Raw genomic sequence first — 23,724 nt, forward strand, 5'->3', positions numbered from 1 at the left:
TATTTGTATTAAATTCATACTTAAACCGCGGAAAAAAGTCAAAGGTAGTGTTCTTTATCCAAATTAAAAGTTACAGTTCATAAAAACTAACGTTCCCAGTTCTTATTTTGTAAAAAAGCATAAGGGTCATGGTCCTCGTCAGAGGTTTACTGCAGCAAGCACCACCCATTGCGTTTGCTGCTAATGCCATGCCAACACAACTACTGACCATCTCACGTATACAAGTGTGACAATTCACACTGTTCCTTGCTCCCAAAAGCTGTAAGAATGGCTGGATCAGCAAGTATTAATAATTTTAATGTATATTAAATTAAGAAACATCTGGGGCTGCTGAACTCAAAGTAATGTTCTTCTCCTGACAAGACAGATACATGAATTGGCTAAAGCTCAAGGCATGGATGGCACTTCGTGTAGTTTTGCCATGAATCGCAGGATAAGCTTTAAGTTATCTGACACCATCCACAAAGGTACAAGAAACCAAGGAGAAAGTTGGCAGTGAGATGAGAGTCATCTCCCACTTGAACACTGTGAAGGAATAGGTGCTTTATTTGACCTATTTAACTAAAAATTACATATAGTGGTACTGTACCAAGCACTTCAGAAAGAATAACATTCAGGATACACAAATACATATCAGGACATCAAATAATGCAAATAGAACAATATGGATCTGTCACAATTTAAGGTGAGTGAAACCATGGACGCTCCAGATTTAGGTTCACTCTGGGGGTAGATACCCTAATCTAGTCAGGTACAATAAAACGAGTTTCTAGAAATCTTCTGAACGGATGTTACTTCCAGATTAAGTGAACGTTTGCTTCCGAGTCTTCATTTGCATATTCCTATTTTCAGGCATGGTTGAATGTTTAGGTGAATATGTTTCTAAATCAGAATACAAATTTAGAAATTGAATTTGAATTTTGATTCTGGGTTCAATTTGTAGCAAGGGTGAACCTTTGTGTACTGCTGAGATCTGATAATATAATTGTCGGTATCTGGCTGTGAAGTGGATTTCTTTGCCAGTTTATTGACTTTACAAAGCGACCTACCTAATCTTTGTCCATAATAATTCACAGAACATAGGGACAAAGTAACGCTCTGAGTATCAGAACAAGAGGGTGTTTACAAAAGAGGGAATAATAAGCACCAGATTTTGCTGTGCCATCATGGACCGCACCTGTATATAATGGGTTGGAGACAATGGCCCTGTGTATTAGGTTCATGTTAGGGGTGCCCAGACCAGCTGAAGTCAGAAAATGCAATACATATTTCTACCTCACTTTGGTTTCCCTGATGCTAACTGTGATGTGGTGTTTGAGGACAAATGAAATTAATTGGAGGAGCTATGACTGTGTTGCTCAACATAACAGGTAAATGTCAGTGTTGTTTCAATATTTATTCATAACCATTTTATCCTTTCAACTGTTTTCTTTTAGGGTAATATCCCATTTCTTTTAACAACAGGTACATTTCTTTTGGGTAAAGATCCATAACTTCCCTTTATCAAAGTTTAACTGTGCAGTGGGTCTGGGGGCAGAGAGGTGCCTACAACTATTTTCCTTGAATGCACTATCAATATTAGGTAAGAGCCTGGCACTTTGACATAGGTTTTCAGGGGAATTTCAATGTTTTTGTTTCTATAACAATCTCTATTTGACTCTATTTTGCAGTGCACTTGTTAGGTTTTGTAGTGATATTTTTAGTTCCAGTCCAAATCTATAGACCTCTGTGACTGGGTGACAGCTGTGCCTATACTTTAGGCCCCCAGAGATTTTTTTGATTTTCTGGTTGTAGTATTCTGTAACAAAGACAAAAGTCAAGGATATATTTCTAGTGCTTAAAATGTTTTCTAGGAGATCTTACTTGATCTCACTTTGACGTGCAATGAAATGATGTGCAATGTAATGTGTTAATTCATTTGATAGGGTTAAGAAGCTTGTGAACTATCTCCATCTATCTACAGATCTGAATAATTTTAAATGAAGTCTGATAAATAAGTATATTGTAAAGGATGAACTTGGTTCATGCCAACACATAGCCAATAACTAATGTGGGTGGTTGTATACATGACAAGGAAACCATCACCAGATCTGCCCGTATAGCTGTCACTGAATATTTAAAGATGCCATCATCCAAAAGGGTCCATTTCTTGCCAGATTCTGCCCTAGGATTAATTCAATATATCACCAGTTCTTGAAACCCTAATAACTTATGAGTTGGGGTTAAATGTACATTAGGCATATTCTTTCTCACTTTTATCAAGTTTAGTCACCTTCAAACATATAATTGTTTCCATTCATTCATTGTATGTGTTGACTGACCAAGCACAAGATATTTCCAAATCTGGCCATTTAATCTGTGGGACAGGAATCTTCAAAATGTGTATGTGTGGAATGTATAATGGGACAATGCATGCGCCAACCACACATGCCTGCACAACGTGGTTAGTACAAAAACTACGTTGTGTCCATGAATACCTTTAACATGCAAGCCTTTACAATGATATTTCATTGTAAAGGCATGCCCAGTAAAGGCATATGTGGAACAGCATGAGTGGTTTTCGGATGCCACCCACCCGAAAAATACAAGTACCCCAACCCCCCAACCTGCCCTAAAAATAAAACTATCCCGACCTCCACACCTGCCCCTAAAAACTACCCGATACACCCACCCACCTTGAGCCCTAAAACATACCATGACCCCCACCCACCTGAAAAACTGACCTCCACCCCAAAAATAAAACTACCGCTCCCCTAAAAACAAAATTACCCCGACCCCCACCCTAAAAATAAAACTACCCCGACCCCTCCACCTGCCCCTAAAAACTGCCCCAATACCCCCACCCACCTTGAGCCCTCAAACGTACCCTGACCCCCCACTCACCCTAAAAACTGACCTCCACCCCAAAAATAAAACTACCCAGCCCCTAGAAACTAAATTTCTCCAACCCCCCACCCCGCCCTAAAAAATAAAACAACTCTGACCCCACCCACAAAATAAAACTACCCGACTCCCCACCTGCCCCTAAAAATAACACTACCCCAACCCCTCACTCGCCCCTAACAACTACCCCGATACCCCCACCCACCCTCAAAACAACCGACCACACCCCCAAAAATAAAAATAAAATTACCCCTACCCTCCAACCCCAAAACCAACGACCTCCACCCCACCCCAAAAACCAAACTACCTCGATCCCACCCCCCAAAAAACAAACTACCCCAACCCACTTACCCCACCCTGAAAAACACTAACTACCCTGACCCCTCACCCCCAAAAAAGAAACTACCCGATCCCCCACCCCCAAAACCAAACTACCCCGATCCCCCACCCCAACAACACCAAACTACCCTGTCCCCACCCCAAAAAACAAACTACCCCTCACCACTAAAAAACAAAATCCCCCACCCCCAAAAACCAAACTACCACCACCCCCAGCCCCAAAAACAAACTACCCCGACCCCCTACCCCTACCCCTAAAAACCAAACTACCCCAATCCCCCACCTCCAAAAACAAACTACCCTGATCCCCCACCCCCAAAATCAAAAGTACCCCAACACCCACACAAAACAAAACTGCGTCGACCCCTGCCCCTAAAAACAGAACTGCCCTGATCCTCTGCCCCTAAAACCCTAACTCCTCTGATTCCCTCATCCCCGCCCCTAATAAAATAAAACACCCCAACCTCCCGCCAACCTCAGGCCCTTCATCCACTCCCACCCCTAAAAACTACCCCCCAAACCTGCCCCAGCCCCACTTAACTGACTGCATCCTCTCCCGATGGTGACTCCCTTTTTATCTGCCTTAATCATGCATATGCGTTGTTCAGCACCTACGTTGTTAAGGCAAAGAAAAAGGGAGTGTTTGTTAACGAAAGAGTGGTTCTGCTTGCGTTAACATTGATGTCGTGGTTCAGTAGTCGTTGTTCTGGATGTCCCCCGCATGTGTGTTTGTGGGGGTAAGGGAGTGCCAGTGCAGTGCCCTCCAAAACAAGCAGCCAGAGTTTGAATAGGCAGAATGAGGGAACTATGGGCAGAGAGCTGCAGGACTGGTTGAGACAAGCTAATGAAAACAAAATGATTGCAGCCGAAGAGTTCAGGTGTGAGATGTGCACTTGTGTGTTCTTATATCCAGGTGTAGATGTATACACGTGCATTTCTCATTTGTGCATTTTTTGGTGTGAGAGAAAGAGAGAGACAGAGAGATGCATTTGGTACCTTACTGGCATTTAAAGTCTTCTCTGGAATAATTTGAACTACTGCTCACATAACAATGCCCATTTCTGGCACGTTGTGGAAATTACTGAATTAATAGTGCCTACCTATGTCTTGATAATGCATCGCTACCCTTAAGGAGCAACATCCGTAGTATTTTATTATTTATTTTTCAGAATGTTTGCTTAGAAGAACATCAAAAACCCTCATTTACAAAGTCAGTCTCAGCCAGTGCAACTCGACAAGGTAATGTTCTCCATTCTTCATTCGAGGTCAGATATGTGCAGATTGGGTGTTTCCTCAGTTAGTGCAAGTTTTATGAATTTGTTCCTAGCTCAGGACATAAAGAAAAAAGCAAGTCAAGCTTTTTTCGTATTTTCAGTCAGTAACAGCTTCATAAAATGTGCACTAATTGATAACTTTTTATTATGATCACGATGCTCGAAGCTCTGCTCAGAAGCTGGCGGCCTGTGTAATTAAACGTCAGCTGCCACATGCGAAAGCTGGTAGTCTTCACTCTAGTACCAGACACTCCCTGCCCCTTTCTCCCGTTCTTGCAGGTCCCTGCTTTCGCCCTTTGTGACGATTTTACTTTCTTTCCGTGTTCTGATGCGTGTTTTTAGCTCACTAGCACTTGGGAACCATTTGATGCAGGCATATAAATGCGGGTGCCCAAAAATAAGTGACTGTGCCCCCCACCAGCAACCACCAGCTCAAATTAAGCACTGCACTGATGATTAGGTGTGTAACTTACAGAAAGGGGTCTTCAACTGTGTAAACTGCGGGGTATAAACCAATTTTGGCATAACTCTATATTTTTTCAGCTACAGCTGCAGGTACCACTGATGTTTGCAAGTAAATACAGTATATCCCTATTTTTGCTAAAAATATTTTAAAAGTCTCTGCTAGATTTGAAACGATGCAATGCTTTTGGGGAATTTGGCCTACATCGCTGAACAACACAGGCCAAGGCAAAAGCTGCATCTTCGTTTGCAACTTTGCAGTGGGGACACAATACAGCAATGTCCTCCCCAAAGACCATTTTTAGCACTGTGCCTCCTATCAGCACCGGCGTACCTAAAGGAAGTGATGCTCAAGTATAAATGAGGCACCAAAATGGCACAAAATGACCCAGTTCTTCAGTAACCTATATTAAAATAATCCTGCATGCGGTATAATATAAAACTGCAGCTCAGAACAATTTTTTGTCCTCCGCTGGCACAGTGGCACTGTAAACCTAATGAGCAGGGCTGTCATGGTCCATAAAAAGTGATAGGTATCTGCTCATGCCTGCCTCTTCCTACCTTCTGTTCCTAGACATAGTTAAGCAGGGCACCCCTTTTAGCGAACATTGAAAACCCAAGCTTTGCAGGAGTGCTATCAGGTCGCCTTAAAAGGCCCTTATTTTGCCTCCATCAAACCATTCATTCAAACATCCTCCCAGATTGAGCCGAGGGGGGGGCGGACGGGGTGGGGGGTGTTCTTTTGGTAAATAACCTGCTGAGGCAATGGTAATATTTCATTTTGCTAAAGGCTGAAGATTGCTGAATTAGTAGAAAGATGTGCTGTGACTCCCGCTGGGGAAGAAAGCTATCTTCAGTGAAATATACTACATAAGGAGTGTATATAACTAACAGATGTTGGAGCAGACACACAACGTTCAGTGGAGACGTGTATTTATTTTACCGTGAGTGATTTTAACAGTTTACCATATAGATTTTTTTTCTAAATCTTAGCCACAGACAACTTGGCAGAGAACAGTAAAGATGCACTTTGTTTCTATTTAATATTTTATGAGTATTGCATGCATTTAATTAGAGATTGCGAGATATGAATTAACAATGAGTCAATGTGACTGAAACAGATAAATAGGAAAGTTGGAACTGGCACTTTTTGGAAACGCACCCTTAATAGAATATATATGAGAGTTTCACTATATCAAAAGCAAAGCACATCAAATCCAGTTTATGGCGGCAGCACAGGGATTCTAATAAATAATACTTGGTTCGTCTATGCAGTCTGTTCTAGGAGAGGAATCATCTCTAGGCACCAATAATAGAGGCCATTATTACTCAGCTCAATGCTACTCATATTATTGAACTCAGAAGGATGAGAGGTGTAATGGTCCCACTGGATTTCACACACATTTGTTACACACAGTTTTCAGCTTTATTTTGATGATCTGTGGTATAACTTATAATAAAGTATGTAGCTTTTCATTTTGGACTCAAAGGAGTTCAATTGTATTTATAATGTGATTTATAGAAGTATTTAATAATATGGTAGTAATTTAAAATACAGCTGGCTATATATATATTTCCTTACAATTTCCTTATTGTGCACAAGATCGATTGAGACATCCAGGTTAAAAGCAATAATATGAGATTGCGAAATTACTTCTGGTTTACCTAAACAGGTGTTCTAATAAAAACTACAATAAAACCACGGACTAATTTTTTAGGGTTGAGTGCCCGCAAGCACTCTGGCCCCTCTTGAAACCCTTCTGTGGGCTATTAACCATGCCCACCAGTTTGGTTGGTTCATGAACTTGCCTTATAAAATTTGCTTGATTTAATCAGTGAAAGGCATGAATACGTCATGCCTTTTCTGGTGTTTAGCCCTCCTCTAGACCACTGGTAAACCACTGAAAACACGCGAGGTTCAGTGTTTTCTGAATGGCGTCTGCACTATTTCTTTTTATTTTCTACGCAGCATGATGTCGCTGGGCAGTAGTCGAGAGCTTCGCATGACATCAACCCTGTTACCTGGATAATTCTACTTTTGCTGGTTACATGGATAATTCTACTTTTGCCGGTTACATGGATAATTGCTCTTTTGCTGATACCTTTCAGTGCAAGCAAACTCCTGTTTCCTTTTCTGTGTCTCCTTCACGCTCATGGTGACCGTTGGCTGGCACATATGAAACTGTTTTACTTTTATCAGTTTATGTGGTAAGAAAAGTCTGGTTAGGAGTTTACAACCCTAATAGCTCTAACTCGAGCAAATGCGAGACCTATTGCATTGCAAATGCTTCTCACTCTCTTGTTTCCTATTTTCTCATCTGAACTGTTCAGATTTAGCTTTGAGTACATTTGCCTTTTGGCACCAACTTTATCTGAGAGCCACAACTTCACTGACCAGTATTGTGCCATCAGAACTTAATAATGAATGGGAGCAATTTTTTAAGTGGCAATTTTGCAATTTGTATTAAGATTTATGGTGCACCTTAGAAAGTCACTGAAAAAAACAAAGGTTAAAGTCAGGTGAAAATGTCAGTGACAACCTCATGTTTTAAACTAAAACAAACACTGACATTCACCATTTATAGTCATCTCAAGTAGCTATTACTTGTGCCCTAGCCCCTCCCAAGCACAGTGTTATCAATTATGTCAGTCATGAGTGTTACAGTGTGTGAGGTCATACGCGGTGCATGGTAAGCTCATGAGTTATACTTATTTGTTCATGTGCTATGTGGCTACATCAATGGACATCATGCTCGATTGCGAGGTCTGTCATACTTTATAGATGCTTTATAGATAGTGCCCTGGCCACTGCCAGTTGTAGACAGCTATTTTACAAAGCTCGTGTTCATACACTCAATGTTGATTAATGAATGATCGATCTGCAGAGCCACATGCAAGTAATATCTATGGCTTCATTATGGGTTATAATATGGACTGCGTGGCTTATACTGACTTGGTTTACTCCCGATTCAAACCACAATTTCGACTTCCTAACACCTCCTTACTAAATTATCAATTGCGTGACAGAATCAATAAAGAGGCGGGGCAGAGATGATCAATTGAGCATACCTTACTGTCTTCTTTCTACAGCAGTCCACATTTCTCAATAATGCTGACATTCTTACCTGGTCATTCTCATACCCCGAGACATGCTGCATTAAAAGATCAATCTTTTACATTCGCTCAGACTATCATGACACCTCGCCTGACATAATGTTGGGTTATGTTGGCCATACTTTGTCATGTACGAAAGCTCAATTTGGGGGGGGGGGGGGGTTAGATGTCACAATATTGATAATGAAATATATTTTGACATAAATATAATCATCCAAGTATGGTTTACACAAATATTGCTTCACGGAGTGTATATTTTTTATTGTTAACTCCAATGGGACAATACCTTTGTAAACAATATTTAGGGGAAATTTTTTTAGACATTATTTAGACCACGATATCATGCGACCTCATCCTTTGGTTAGTCCCTTCCACTCTGATATTTCGTTCAAATTGAGAAATACGTAGCATTTCGCCTGATTTAGGACTGACCTTTGATTTACATTGGTCAGCTTGTCACCTCAGCTTAATCTATCCCTACAGTATTAGGTAACACTCAGAGTGGATGTAAGTAGGACCACCCATCAATGTGGTCTGCCGTGATGATTTGTTTTTTCATAATGAGGCAGAGGTGTAAGAAACGTTTGCACTTTTATACCTTAGACGCTTGGCAGTGACAGTTTTGATAATTATACAGTGGTAAAGTGATGCTTCAAATCACTAGAAACAGCATACCAATTCCTCATGTTTAGATTATCAGCGTGGGATAACCTAATAGTTGGATGGACTGGCAGGATTTAAACTTGTCACTCACAGATTTTTCAGCGATAGCCTGTGGCTCAACAAACTTTATATCTCCCCAGTCAAGGTGAATTTATCCACAAAATAATCCCATGCATTCGTAAATTTCTTGCTTTGTAACTAACCCCCTAGGTTAGAAGATGCTGTGTGTAGAAGTCATGCCACTTGAGTTATATTAGTCCATTTTAACTGAAAGTTGGAGTATTTTGCCTCAATTAGTGGAATTTAAAACCAAAAGAGGCTAAAGTGAAAAGGTATCTGTAATTCTATTAGTGGAAAATATAATTAAAAATGAAAAAGGCAGATTTTAAAATACAGCTTCTTGTTCACAAACATAATTTCACTTATTGTAAAATAATAATCAGCAAAGAATTTGACTCGTCGTTAATTCGAACGTCACGCATCATATAAAAATGAAGAGGCTGATTTACCTATGTTTTCCATAACACAGGGCAGGAAGCAATGTTGCCGCGCTGTGTGAATGGAGAGAACAGTAAGGCTCCATATCTACCAAAATATGGATCAGTTCTGCTTCCTGTTTGCGCTGGAGCACGTGAGGCTGCCCAGTGCCAATGCAGGCACCATTGTGCTTTGCTGCAGGAGTGCCTGCATTACATGCAGGATTGTTTTATGTGCAACAAGGAGTCCCTTCCTTCGCAAAAAAATTCTAAAAGGCCTTTTGCTTTTTCTCTGTGTGATGCGGAATACATCACACATAGAAAAAGGAAGTAATGCAGAGAAATAAATATGTTTCTTGTTGTTAGGCCTTACTCTGGGGGAGACACCATTTTGCCACAATCCCACGTTTAATGACTTTAGTAGATCTGGAATTACATCAAAGTCCACTTGTAGATGCATGGGAAAGGCCATAGAACGCCTCACCTACACAAACTAATGCAAGGCAGTGCTGTGCTCTGCCTTTTCTGTACCTTTTCTTTTACAAAGCCACGCAAGGCACAGCAATTCTGCCCTTTTGTGGCTTTGAAAATGTTTACTAATATTTTCTGTTGTGGCTGCATCAGACGTGGAGCGCAGCCATGGTGGAAAATATTAATGAATCTGCTCTGTGATTTCATAATATGAATTATCGAAATTGTGTGACTTTAATAGTTCTATGACATAAATGTTGCACACTTCCTGGAAACAGTTTTCTTCATTTTATTACTGGTCCTTTTGAACCATAAACCTAAACAACCGAGGAGCTGGATAGACTTGAATTGAGGCTTTTCTTACTAAAGAAAAATGCATCACAGCTTAAAGACTCAAATTGCTAGTGGACAGACCTCTTTTACAATCAAAACAATCTTAATTGACTGGTTCACTCTCTTCAGCTTTGTATTTTTCCCCTGACAATTAAACACAACATTCCCTTCCCTTTCACTCTTTGTAAAGACCAATTTCTACCTACATACGTGTCTTTGTGGCACAAATTCTCTGGAATCATTGGCATGATAATTATTCTAGAGAATATTGTCCATACAACTTAAACAAACTACAGACAGAGCTTTGTGAATATTTATTTGGTTCATCAAGCAGTCTCTCTGGAGAGGCACTCTACAGATGAATGCAGTGTGTTGAGTGACTTCAAAGAGGCATCAACTCAAGCTTGAAAGATCAGCAGTCACCAGAGAAGGAATCAAAGTAATGAGAAAAGACTTGCAAAAGGCCCATGTCAGAAACAATGTGATGGAACAAAGAATTGCACACATAGTAGATGACGTTGTTTATCTGTAGCAAAAGGAAAGCAATTGGGAGAAGGTTTCATTGTAATAGAAGCTGAATACAGTTGGTGCTGGCAAACAAAAACATCTCAACATGTACTGCTATGCCAATGTGTGAAGATGTGCGGTATTTCAAAGAATCATTAAGCTATCATTTCCAAAATGTCCATGTGGTGGTCACTTCAGAACAATGCTGGTTTGTACCATCAAACTCTTAAGAAATTCCTTCCACTTGTTGGTAGTATCTAAGTAATGTGTGTAGGACTCATGTCTTGTGAGCTTTCCTTTCAATTATTTTAACACCATATGATTGATCTCACCTAACCTCATTGCTTGCTCTCTTTACTACCAAGTAAAGGTGGTACATGTGTATGACCCATGAGTCCAATCAAAAATATATTTCACCGAAGTCAAGTTTACAAATTAAAAGCTGAAGTAAAAATATGTATTATAGATGCTTCTGGTTATTCCATTTTCACGTAATGACTACTACAACTTTAATAATGTCTTAATTGACACACAATACTCTTTTCACTTGACTCTCCAATGCAAAACTGACACAATTTTAAGGACGAGCAAATTACGTATATGGGAAGAACTTGCTAATAAGCTTAAGTAACATTAGAGGCAGAACCATGTGGAATAAACATACTTTCATACACATTTTAACTCATTTAGTGCATTTGTTTTTATGGTACTCTCACAATAGCCTGAAAATGTTTGGAAAATAGTTGTGTTATTGAGCCTCTCAACTGCATCATCCAGCTATATCCAGTGCGCACAACAGAAATGGTTCACTTGAAGACACCAAAGATTTATGAAGGATCAGCCCGCTAACCTTCATAATTGTGGGCAGGAAAGAGAGGCCTCTTGCCTCCCACAGTTGCAGCTGTTTATGAATTAACAGACTTGGATTTATAACCACAGTCAAATACCCTTTTATGAGTTTCCCATGACATTATGAAGGGTCTGTGTTCCAGCGGACATTACAGATAAATTGGACATTTATTCTCCTATTGCAGAGGATGTCTTGACCATTTCCTACTCAAATTACAATTTATGTATTTTAAAACCATGTTCATGCCAATTGCACAATGCTTTATTTAGTTTTCTGAGGAGGATTTAAGTAGCCCACTGTCACAATCTCTGCTCCAAGTTTCTGATTTCATGAATCAATGACTCAGACTTTCAAACTTGCTGGCGGCATTTTGCAGTGTTGTCCTTTTAAAGGTGACATAAGTGACTGAATCCCATAGTTTGGTAAAAGTAACAGAACTTGATACTTCCCTCCATCAGTCTCTGCATTTTTGTTAGAAATTGGGTTTTCGGTTAGCTAGGGTATGCACCTAAGCCAGGCAGAAACCACCACTCTAGTCAGGGCAAGTAGGTTACACACCAAAGGCAGCTTGGTACAAAGCAGTCAGGCTCATCCCGACAGGCAATGTGTAAAGTGGTTGTGCAACACACTCACACCAGTGAAACAGTGAACCCACTACAAAAGAGACTCCAAACAATATTATATAAAAATAGGTGTCTCTGTTGTATACATATCATAGACCACACATGAAATACATCCTAACTACTGTGCATTTTGTGCTACTACTGCATAGTACTCATTTTCCTGACAATGCAAATATCCACAAAATATACATTCTAACATCAGAGCATGAAATGCAGCAGTAAAACAAATCCATCATCACCTGTCACAATAAACACCTGGATCACAAAATACTCCACCAGAATAGGGAGTGGAGTACACCTGCAGTCATATTTGGTAGTATACAGTAATCAAGGATTCCAGGTAGGGCACATGACTGTCTGTATCCCTACTAGTTGCATTACGGTAGACTGTAACTTTCACGGAGGCAATTCCATCTCTCTCTTGGTGTAAACTATTGGGGTGTTAACCGCCAGCAAGTAAGGCCATAGGGTCCAGCCCAAGGTAAGGAGAGCTGGGGGCAACCCCTCTGTAGAGTATGGTGGGGGGACCCTCCTGGCCCCCAGGGTAGAATCACCCAAAAGGCAGGTGCTTGGAAATGCGTGGTGCAGCTGCGGTGGCCAAAGATCCCGTCTCTACCCAGGGCTCTCAGAGCAGGTAAGGAAGGCTGCAAGATGCCAGCAGCAGGTCCTGGGCACAGTGCTATTTCGGCAAAGAGGTGTCGCTGTTGTTGTTCCAACGGTGCACCCCCACAGTCAAAGGAGGCTCCTTGGCTCATGCCCACACTGGCTATGTGGTGCAAGTCAATTCAGAGACACACTCATGCCAGTGCAGCTCTTCCCCTTCAAGACTGAACAGTGGTGCAGTGGTAGGGAACCTGTTGTGTCAGAGGTTGTACTCAATCAGGACAGTGCAAGTTGGGCATGGTCCCAGGAGCAACATGCATTGCTCATGGCACCCTACTTGTGGAAGAGGTCAGGATCAATAACCAGCACTTTAAAGTACAAAGTGTACACCATGTACTAGTTGTGAGGGCTGTGAGAGGCCAGACTCAGAGTCCCACAGCCAATTCTGGGGCAGCCCAGTCCCAGGAGAGCACCTGGTGGGACACAAGGCAAGCAGGCAGTCCTGTACAAGAGTCATTCTTGCAGGGTGGCAGTCTCTCCAGCAGTCTAATAGGTGGGCAGGCCAGCACACAGCAAAGCGAGAGGTACAAATGGGGGTTCCTCTTGACAAAAGAATAGAAAAGCAATCCAGTGAGTCATTTGGCCATTTAGCAAGTAGCGGGCAGCAGAGCAACACAAGAAGAATAGTCAAAATTATTGTTTTGAGCAGTGCAGCAGTCCTTCCGATAGAGATTCAGTCCCAGTTCCAAAAGTGCTCTGAAAACATGGGTTCAGAACCCCAGTACTTATACTCAAAAAGGCTTTTGATATAGGGGTGACTTCAAAGGAACCCTTTCAATTATACAACGCCCCCTCTCAACCCAGCCCTGGGTCAGACAAGCTTTGGGGGTTAACAAACCTTGTGTGGTATCATGCCACCACCCTTTAAAGTGTAAGTCTGAGCGACTCTACTCTTCCTGCACAGGAAGACTCATCAGTATGCAGATGCAGCTGAGTGTCCTTTGTGTATGCTGCCTGGATGGAATGCACAAGGGGAGCTGTCAACATTCACAGACCAGGCTTGGACTGTAGTCAGGCGGCAAAGCACAAAGAGTTATAAGCACAGAGAAATGCCCACTTTCTGAAAGTGTCATTTCTAAAATAGTAATGTAAAATCCAACTACACCATCAAGCAGGATTTCTCACTACCATTCAAAACATACCAAACATGGCAACTCTACTTCTTTTAAATCAGAAATTACCACTTAAAAGTATATACAGGAATTCCCAATGCTAACATATGAGAGGAGCAGCCTGCACAGTAGTGAAAAACAAAACAGGTTTGTCACTACTAGGACATGTAAAACATAAGAGTACATGTCCTACCTTTTACATAGACAGCACCCTGCCCATATGGCTACCTAGGGCTTACCTTAGGCTAAATCTAGGTGTAGTAAAATGGGAGTTTAGTCCTTGGCAGGTTGTTTCAAATACCAAGTCAAGGTGGCACCAAACTGTGCACTCAAGGACTACAGTGGCAGGCCTGAGACAGGTTTGAAGGCTACTTCTGTGGGTGGTGCAATCAGTGCTGCAGGCCTACTAGTAGCCTTTAATTTACAGGGCCTTGATATATGGTATCTCACTTTATAAGGGACGTACATGTAAACTAAGTATGCCAATCAGATGTAAGCCAATCATACCATGTTTTAGGGGAGAGAGCGCATGCACGTTAGCACTGAAAAGAAGGTAGGAAAATAGGAGGAGGAAAGTAAAAAGTATGGGGATAACTCTGCAGAAAGGGCCATTACCAACAATTTTGTATATCTTTTTTGGTCCAATATAAACCATACATTACTTGTATTCGACTTGTCAACCTTAGGGTAGTCTTACCCCAAAATGTTGCCTCCCCTCCTTTATTTTGCTGGAACTATTTTTGTTGGCCTTAGGTCTCTGGGCACTTTACCACTGCTACTCAGTGCTAAAGTGATTGTGGCATCTCCCTGAAACATAGCAGTTTGTCTTCTACCCAATTGCCATATTTAATTTACTTATAAATCCCTAGCACAGTGGTATGTAATGAACTTAGGGCCTGTAAATTAAATACAACTAGTGGGCCTGCGGCACTGAGGGGGCTGCCCACTTAAGTAGGGCTTCAAACATGTCCCACGCCAGCCATTGCAAAGCCTGTGTGTGTTGTTTTAAACTTCTATTTCAACCCAGCAATATCAACATTTTGACCAACCCAAACCTTCCTTTACATTTTTTAAAGGGTATGCCTTGGAGAACCCAGAGAACAGGGTGCAATGTATTTACATATTTGGGCATGTACTTTTATGTTTTGCATGTTCCGGTAGTGAAAGACTTTTACATTTCTTTTTCTCTATTGCAAGGCCTACCTCTCCCCTAGAATAACATTGAAGTTGCCTTATTATTTTTTATAGGTGTAGTTTCCAAATTGGGAGAGATGACCAGTTCACATTTGGTGTCTATGGACTTGGAATGACGAGCTTTATTTAGTGTTGACGTTGGGTTTTTTATTATAATTTTAAAAATTCCACTTTTAGAAAGCAGGCATTTTTCTGCCCTTAGCACTTTTATGCCTGTAGCCTGGTCTAGCTCACATGAATAAGTGTAACTGACAGTTAGACTTTGTGAATTCCTCCCAAACTATCAGAAAATAGAAGGATTAGTTCTGTCTAATTGGCCCATCTAGTGGCGAAATGGGGAACTAAGCAGAGGGCAATCTCACTTACAGCTGTTTTGCCTGATCTCTGCTTTCACACAAAGGGCCTAAGGACCCTGCATGGTCACTTCAGCCAGATTTGATCCAGGGCAGGGGAAGCAGAAAATCCCATGCAGTTCAAAGCCATTATCTAGAAGCTTCTCCCACCTTTCCTTCCATATCCTGGGCATAACAAAGGAACACAGATATCAACTCTTCAATACACTTCTGAACCAGTGGATACTCTACCAGGAGAAGGATAGCTGTGCTGCTACAAGAACTGCCACTTTGCTGGACTGCTGCTCTAAAGGAACTGGTACCCTGTTGTGCTGCCCTGCTGCCCTCTTGCCTGGGGTAGAAGAACTGGACCTGCAACTTCATCTTAAGCTCAGAACCCCAGAGTGACTCAAAAGGCTAGTCTGCTGGTCTCCTGACCATAGCCTCAAGGACACAAACGGCTCTCCAACCAACTCCTGGACCCAGCTGCAGAAGGTTTCTGACCCCCAAGTGGTGCCTCTCAGGTCCTTGACCCTTGGTGTGGCTCACAGGCTCCTTTGACAAAGATTTTGGACTCTCCGTGACCGCAAACAGGCCTGTTAGCACCAGAACATCACTCTAAAAAAAAAAATCAGCATGAGCTGCTACCACTCTTTCTTTTTGCACAGCAAGCATCAAATATCCACAGAGGACTGCCAATGTGAAGCTCCAACCTGCCATGCAAACCACCACCAGCAATGCTCTCCTTGCTCCCTGTAATCCACTTCAACACAAACTGAACTCTTGGTACAAAACTTCACAAGGTAAACCTTCAGCGGGGCTAATATGGGACTGTATCTAACCCACCCTCCATTGTGATCCGTCAGAACTTTTGACTTTGACTCAGTTCAGTGTGTCCCGATAGCTGTGGTTGACACTTTCTGGTTTTAGGTGCTATATTGCAGTTTATTCTTCAAAAATTAATGACTCCAGTTCTACTGATTGCATTTTAGTTGTTTTGATCTTGTTTGATTAAATTAAGTCCTATTTTCTAACAGGGTGTGGGATCTTTTTGTGCGGTATCTTCATTGTTTTACTGTTTGAAGTATTGCACAAATAATGTACATAATTGCCTTTCAGTTAAGGCTGACTCCTCTGACCCAAACTACCAGGAGGTTGAGCATAGGTTAATTTGGGGGTTGCATGTGCTTTACCCTGACTAGGATTGTAGTTGCTGATTGACTAGGACTCACACCCCAGTCAACTAGTAACCCAATTTCTAACAACTTGTTAATCCCAGTCACTCCTTTTATCATAATAAGATGTCTTCAAAGGCATAACACTTGATGTAAAATCCTGAACTGCACATGAATCTGATATGAGTCTAAAAAACAAATGAAAAAAACAAAATACAGACATTCATTAGTAAAGAATGGATGTTAGGTATTTCCTTGTTACATTTGTAACAGAATTAGCAGATTCCTTTTTGTCACTTAACGCTTTCAAATACTGTTTCATTAATGACTCAAATTGCCTTGATCAAAGTTCGTGAAAATGTCCATATCTAGAGATTATGGGGGTCATTACAATATTGGCGGTATAAGGCACTTACCGCCGTGCAGAAGACCGCCAATACACCGCGGCGGAGGCGGTAGACCGCCACAGCTATTATGACACACATCTCGAATCCACCGAAATTCAGACACCCACACAATCCTACCACACCAAAGGTCAGCGATAAACATGCAGAAACAAATCCTCCACCTCCACGCTAACAGAAACACGCCCATGCCATTGCGACCCACGAATCCACGCGGCGGTCTTTCAACCGCGGCATTCCATTGGCGGTACACACCGCCGCGCTCAAATACACACACAGCTCCAAAACACCACCACATTGGACAATTACAAATACACACACCTGATACACATACACACACCACTCCCACACATCCAATACAATATAAAACACACACCCACATCACCCACAAACCCCTACAACAAAAAATTCAGAGAGAAGGCGAGAGAGAGAGCACAGAATAGACAACCTCATCACACAGAGGCACACAACACCATCACCCACACAACATCCACGCACAAAACACCACCTACAACTACACTCACCACAGTCATCAACGCATACACCACCCCACACATCACACACAACACCCCATGTTACGCCAAAGACACCCCCGCTTCTCCGAGGAGGAGCTCAGGGTCATGGTGGAGGAAATCCTACGGGTAGAGCCACAGCTATTTGGCTCACAGGTACAGCACACATCCATAGCCAGGAAGATGGAGCTATGGCAAAGAATAGTGGACAGGGTCAACGCAGTGGGACAGCACCCAAGAAATAGGGAGGACATCAGGAAGAGGTGGAACGACCTACGGGGGAAGGTGCATTCCACGGTCTCCAGGCACCACATCGCGGTACAGCGGACTGGCGGCGGACCCCCACCTCCTCCCCTTCAACTAACAACATGTGAGGAGCAAGTCTTGTCCATCTTGCATCCTGAGGGCCTTGGAGGAGTCGTTGGAGGAACGGACACTGGTAAGTCAAATCTTCACTATCATATCCCCCACCCTACCTGTATGCTATCACACACCCCCACCCTCACACCCTCCCCTATCACCCAAACTCCTCACTAATGTATCCATAACATCAACTACACATCCCAACCCCAAGACCTGCATGACACAACTAAGCATGGACACCCATCACTAAAGCATGCCCACTGCACATACCCAGAACACGCCCCAACCATCAGCACACAACCCCACACACAGGAATGCCTGCACTGGGGTTCACGCACACCCAACCATTGCACACCATTACACACACACATGCAATAATCATGTACTTATACCCCCGCAGGAACCCGAAGGAACGTCACCATACCAGAGGGTCCAGACAACCCCACTCCACTCCCAGAAGAGGCCAACAGTGACAACAGCAGCTCTGCCCTACTGGATCTTGATGACCAGCCCGGACCATCGTTTGCCTCAGGACAGTCGGCTCCCCTTGACCAGCCACAGCCCAACACTGAGTTTCCACCCTCTGGTAACACCAGCACAGCAAACCACCCAGTGGGCCCAAACCTCCCTACCCAGGACAGGTCAATCAGCGGTGTGTCCACCACTACAGGGCACCCAGGGTAACCCAACACCCCAACAACAACAGGGACCTGGGGGCAGTGGTAGTGGGCACACGGTCCAGGGGACGGAGGCACAGGAACACAGGGGAACTGGGAGGGCTGCTGTGCGACAGAGGGAGGACAAGCCAAGGGAACCAACTCTCCACGAGGCCCTATCCTCCATCATGGGAGCATACCACCACTCCCAGGAGACGATGGCGACGGTCCTGGACAAGTTGCAGGAGACCCTGCGTCTGCAGGAGGAGCAGTATTTGGGGTTCAGGGAGGAGCTCAGGACCATCGGCTCCACCCTGGGCACCATCGTAGGGGTGCTGACGGACATTCAAAAGACCTTGAGGGACCCCATGGCACTCCAAGGGGCCCCTGACACTAGTCAGGACGACGAACTGCCCACCACCACCGCCGGCGCTAGTGGACAGGACGCCCCGCCACAGGACCAACACACCAGCACCCCACCCCCTGCAGACGGACAACCACCATGCAAGCGGTCCCTGAGATCCAGGAACAGGACAGAGCAAGATGGCAAGACCCCCGCCAGGAAATAAGACCACCCTGATTGTCCCCCCACTGTCCCACTTTGTTACCCTGTCCAAATCGGAACTGCCCCAGCTCCACTTCCAATGGCCAGATGTACAATGTACCTGTGAGACTAATAGACTGGACTCTGCCATGGACATTCCTCCACCATCACCCATCCCCATTTCACAACCCCCCTTCATTTTTTAGCACTTAAATAAACACCCTTGAAACACTAAATAAAATGGAGTCAGTCTATGCTTTGTAATTTTGTATTATCAACAACAGTGTCATAATGGGTAACCCATTGGAAGGCTAACATACCAATGTCACACATCACAAGCCCTTCAAGGATGCAAGCAGTTGACACATAGGTTACCACTTTTGTGAAACTGAAATGGAAGGGGACAACTCAGTTAACAAATAGTGAGTGAAATGTCGGTACAGGACAGAGGTAGACGTGTGAAAGTTAATATAATGTTAAACCTGAAAATGTACTCACCTGTGCTTCACTGGAAATATTGCTGTATGACTGACTCCCTGTTGTCATTTTCTTCTTCCTCAGCTTCATCCTCATCACTGTCCACAGGCTCCACAGCTGCTAAAACACCGTCATCTGGATGATCCTCCTGTAGAAAAGGCACCTAGCGTCGCAATGCCAAATTATGGAGCATGGAGCAGGCGATGATGATGTCGCACACCTTCTTCGGTGAGTAGAATAGGGACCCACCTGTCATATGGAGGCACCTGAACCTGGCCTTCAGGAGGCCGAAGGTGCGTTCGATCACCCTCCTAATCCGTCCATGGGCCTCATTGTAGCGTTCCTCTGCCCTGGTCCTGGGATTCCTCACTGGGGTCAATAGCCAGGACAGGTTGTGGTAACCAGAGTCCCCCAATAGCCATACACGGTGCCTCTGGAGTTGACCCATCATATCAGGGATGCTGCTATTGCGCAGGATGTAGGCGTCATGCACAGAGCCAGGGAAAATAGCATTTACCTGCGAGATGTACTGGTCTGCCAAACAGACCATCTGGACATTCATCGAATGATAACTCTTCCTGTTCCTGTACACCTGTTCACTCCTGAGGGGGGGACCAGAGCTACATGGGTCCCATCAATGGCACCTATGACGTTGGGGATATGTCCAAGGGCATAGAAATCACCTTTCACTGTAGGCAAATCCTCCACCTCAGGGAAAATGATGCATCTCCTTACGTGTTTCAGCAGGGCAGCCAACACTCTGGACAAGACGTTGGAAAACATAGGCTGGGACATCCCTGATGCCATGGCCACAGTTGTCTGAAAAGACCCACTTGCAAGGAAATGGAGCACTGACAGCACCTGCACGTTAGGGGGGATTCCAGTCGGATGGCGGATTGGTGACATCAGGTCTGGCTTCAACTGGGTACATAGTTCATGGATAGTGGCACGGTCAAACCTGTAGGTGACGATTAAATGTCTCTCTTCCATTGTCAACAGGTCCACCAGCGGTCGGTACACCGGAGGATTCCGCCATCTTCTCATATGTCCCAGCTGACGGTGCCTAAGAAGGACAACAGCGAATAAACAGTCAATATTCCTCCAGGTATGTACCCACAGTCACACACAAGACTACACCAGACAATAAACCCTTCCTGGATGTGTGTTGAGTGTAGGCCTCGGTATGTGTGACGCAGTAGTAAATGAAGCCATGTGGGCCCCTGAAATGGCGGCTGCCTGACCTCTAAACTGGGACAATGGGATTGTGGGATAACAGCGCTGGCGTTGCACACCATCGCGGTAGGCGGTCGTAGACCGTGGCGCAATGCTGCATTGGTTAACATTGGACCCTATGGGTCCCAGGAGCCAATAAACAGGTGCGCCGGCGGTGATGATGCGCACCGCCATGCACGTCACCGCCGCGGACGTCACCGCCATTTTCTATCTGTTCAATCACTAGATACCTGACCTTCGACAGGAGAGGACCTACACTGCTAGTGCTGCTGTGACCTCAGTCTGGAAGCAACGATGGCTGCTGCGTCTGGGGAAAGGGCCCCTGCCTTCACTGCACAGGAGTTGGAGAAACTTGTGGATGGGGTCCTCCCCCAGTACATGCTACTCTACGTTCCTCCAGACCAACAGGTTAGTACACAGGGAGCACGTTGTATGGGCTAGGCCGGGGTGGACAGGGCTGGGTGGAAGAGGGAAGGGGGCAGAGTTGATACTACAGTAAAGCATGGGAATAAAAGGCCCACATGGCCAGAGTAGGGAGGGGGCCACTCACAACGACGGTGCAGTTGGTAATGACTGTTCCTCTTTCCTTGTGCATGTCATGTAGGTCAGCGCCCACCAGAAGAGGGACATTTGGTGTGCCATCGCCAAGGAGGTCCGGACCCTGGGGGCCCACCAGAGACGGGGCACCCACTGCCGTAAGAGATGGGAGGACATTCGCCGCTGCAGCAAGAAGACGGCGGAGGCTCAGTTGGGGATGGCCTCCCAACGTAGGAGGGGTGCCCGTCGCACCATGACCCCCCTGATGTTCCGGATCCTGGCGGTGGCCTACCCGGAGTTGGATGGGCTCTTAAGGACATCACAGCAGACACAAGGGGGTGAGTACAACCTCATTCTGCGGACTTTGCGTGCAGTGGAGGGGTCTGTGTGGGGGAGGTGGGCTGTGTGTGTCCTTAGGCCAGGGCGAGTTAGGTAGGCAAGGCCCCTCCGTAATGTGTGCCATGTGGCACTCTACCCCACCTCAGAAGAGTGCCAAGTTGAGGTATAGTTGCCCCTGTGGCATCCATGTGTGCAGATTTCCACCAGTGCCATGTAGGCCATATCCCTGAAATTGCATGTGCAGAGGCCAGGAGCACGGCGTAATGCATGGGGCTGCTGCGTCTGTCTTGTCCGCCAACGGTAGCGGTATGCCATGCACTAAAACTCTCTTTGTTCTGTCTCCCCCCCCTTTTCCTGCTCTCCCTGTCCTTTTGTACATCAGCATCATCAGGCGGAGGTACAGTAGCACCGGAGCACGAGGGAGCGGCATCCCACATGGCCATGGAGGGCCACACCACGGACTCAGAATGTACCAGTGGGACGGAGGGCGAGGGGAGCTTCACGTCGGCCACCAGATCACCAACCAGCGACACGGACTCGTCCGCCGATGGGAGCTCCCTTGTGGTGGCGGCACCGCCCTCCCAGCAGCCCCTCAGCGCTCGCCCCTGTGCCCGCTCACCCAGGAGGGTGGGCATCACCTTCGCCCCAGGCACCTCAGGCCCTGCCTCTGTCACCCCTGCTGCCCTCAGTGAGGAGGCCATTGACCTCCTCAGGTCACTCACTGTTGGGCAGTCTACCATTGTGAATGCCATCCAGGGTGTAGATCGAGAGTTGCAACACGGTAATGCATTCCTGGAGGGCATTCATTCTGGTCAGGCTGCCCTTCAGGGAACCCTGCAATCTCTGGCCTCAGCTCTGATGGCAGCCATTGTCCCTGTGTCGAGCCTCCCCCCTCCAACTTCCTCCACCCAGACCCAATCCCCTGTACCCAGCCCATCCCAAGCACACCTACAGACCAGCATGCACACAAGTCAACACACACAAGTAGCTCAAGCAAACATAGGTACCACACACACCACAGGCACTCATGCAAGCCTCACCCACATACAGACACAGCAACATCCACTGTCTCCACTGTGTCCCCCTCCTCCTCTTCTCCCTCCTCCCTCCCAGTCTCGTCTACACACACACCTGCATGCACCACATCTACAGGCACTAGGACTCGCACCAGGAACCCAGCACCACAAGCCGCTCACCTGCACTCACCACCTCCACTGCCATTTACACGTCCCCTGTGTCCTCTCCCAGTGTGTCTATGACGACCCCTCCCAAAGTACACAAACGCCGGCAATCACTCACCCAACATCCATCCACCTCACAACAGCCTCCAGTACCTGCACCTGCACCCAAAACACCTAAAGTGACACCTCCTACAACCACCTCCTCTTCCTCCACTCCCAGAGCCCCTCCTGCTACCCATCCCAGTGACCGTCAGAAACTGTCCCTATGTCAAATTGACCTTTTTGCCCCCACCCCCCCTCCAATTCATCAGTCCCGTCGTAGCGCCTCAGCCAAAAAGCCTCCAGTACCAGTGGTGCGTGTTCCAGGTTTTTGGAGTGCACCGTCCACCAGGGCAGGCAGTAGCCCCGGAGCCAAGGCACTGGCAGCCCACCCCCTGTAAAGGCTCTGAAATTGGGGAGTGGACGACAGGACCGTGTCAAGACTCCTGGTGGGACAACAAGTGAAATGGGATCCAAGGAGATTGGTGAGTCAGCTGTAACTCCAAAGAAGGTGGGGATGGTCCAGAGGAAGTCTCCCCACCCTGTTGTGAGTGTCACGGCGGAGAAGTGCGCCATCATTTCCGGCGGTCCAGACACAACTGCCAGCACCATCATCACTGGTCCAGAGACCACTGGCGGAGTCAGTGCCCAGGAGGGCCCAAGTATCGTCACTGGTCAGGAGACCACCGCCAGAGTCACAGCCCAGGAGGGCCTGAGTATTGTCACTGGTCAGGAGACCACCGCCGGAGTCACAGCCCAGGAGGGCCCAAGTATCGTCACTGGTTAGGAGACCACCGCCAGAGTCACAGCCCAGGAGGGCCCGAGTATCGTCACTGGTCAGGAGACCACCGCCAGAGTCACAGCCCAGGAGGGCCAAAGTATCATCTCTGGTCAGGAGACCACCGCCACCGCCAGAGTCACAGCCCAGGAGGGTCCAAGTATCGTCACTGGTCAGGAGACCACCGCCA

The 23,724-nt window shown here is 45.4% G+C and overlaps 1 protein-coding gene across 5 annotated transcripts in view; it reads right to left on the bottom strand.

The window, feature by feature from the left end:
- Nucleotides 1-23,724, bottom strand: part of LOC138282395 (cadherin-7) — a 228,393-nt gene that overhangs the window by 115,105 nt on the left and 89,564 nt on the right. The window lies entirely within an intron of this gene.

This window comes from Pleurodeles waltl, chromosome 2_2 (assembly GCF_031143425.1).
Source record: "Pleurodeles waltl isolate 20211129_DDA chromosome 2_2, aPleWal1.hap1.20221129, whole genome shotgun sequence".
Lineage (NCBI taxonomy): Eukaryota > Metazoa > Chordata > Amphibia > Caudata > Salamandridae > Pleurodeles > Pleurodeles waltl.